The sequence below is a fragment of the Vicia villosa genome, unplaced genomic scaffold, assembly GCF_029867415.1.
Source record: "Vicia villosa cultivar HV-30 ecotype Madison, WI unplaced genomic scaffold, Vvil1.0 ctg.003070F_1_1, whole genome shotgun sequence".
Taxonomy (NCBI): Eukaryota; Viridiplantae; Streptophyta; class Magnoliopsida; order Fabales; family Fabaceae; genus Vicia; species Vicia villosa.
In genome coordinates, this window is record NW_026706106.1 from 159,172 (window position 1) to 160,293 (window position 1,122).

Consider the following 1,122-nt stretch of genomic DNA (forward strand, 5'->3'; position numbering starts at 1 on the left):
TACCTGGACCTGTTCCTTATGACTCTGATAAGGCAGTTCCCTACAACTACAATGCAACAATGATAAAGAATGGACAAGAAGTTCCTTTACCTACTCTTTCATCTGTCGTAAACATCGCTGATGTGAGTCGAGTAACAAGAAGTGGACGTGTGTATACTCCACTACCTCCAAAGCAGCCTGTTGCTCCTGCAACCGGACAAAATCCTATCAATACACCAGTAGGGAATCCTGTGGAAACTCCTATCAGTAATACAAGCACTGATGTTGGCCAATCCAGTGGAACCAATGTCATTCTTGACTTTGATGAAATTTTGAAGCTTATCAAAAGAAGTGAATACAAGATTGTGGATCAGCTTATGCAGACTCCTTCAAAGATCTCAATACTTTCATTGCTTTTAAACTCAGAAGCCCACAGGGAAGCCCTGATGAGAGTCTTGGATCAAGCTTTTGTAGATCATGATGTGACTGTTGACCATTTTGATGGGATAATAGCTAATATAACAGCTTGCAACAATTTAAGCTTCTGTGATGAAGAACTCCCCGAGGAGGGTAAAAATCACAACCTTGCTCTACACATTTCTATGAACTGTCAGTCAGATTCTTTGTCCAATGTGGTGGTAGACACCGGATCTTCCTTGAATGTGATGCCAAAGACGACTCTTGCTCGTTTGTCCTACCAAGGAATGCCTATGAAGTTCAGTGGTGTAGTAGTCAAAGCATTTGATGGATCGCGAAAATCTGTTATTGGCGAAGTCAACCTTCCCATGACAATTGGTCCACATACGTATCAAATCACCTTCCAGGTCATGGACATTCAAGCTGCTTATAGCTGTCTGTTAGGACGACCATGGATCCATGAAGCAGGGGCAGTAACTTCTACGCTCCATCAAAAGTTAAAGTTTGTAACAAACGGCAAATTGGTAACAATAAGTGGAGAACAAGCCTTGATGGTGAGCCATTTATCCAATTTCTCTTTCATTGGTGCTGATGATGTGGAAGGAACTCAATTCCAAGGTCTCTCTTTAGAAGACGAATCTTCCAAAAAGAAAGCATCGATCTCTTCTTACAAAGAGGCAGTAAAAGTAGTGAAAGACGGAACTACCACCGGCTGGGGGCAAATTG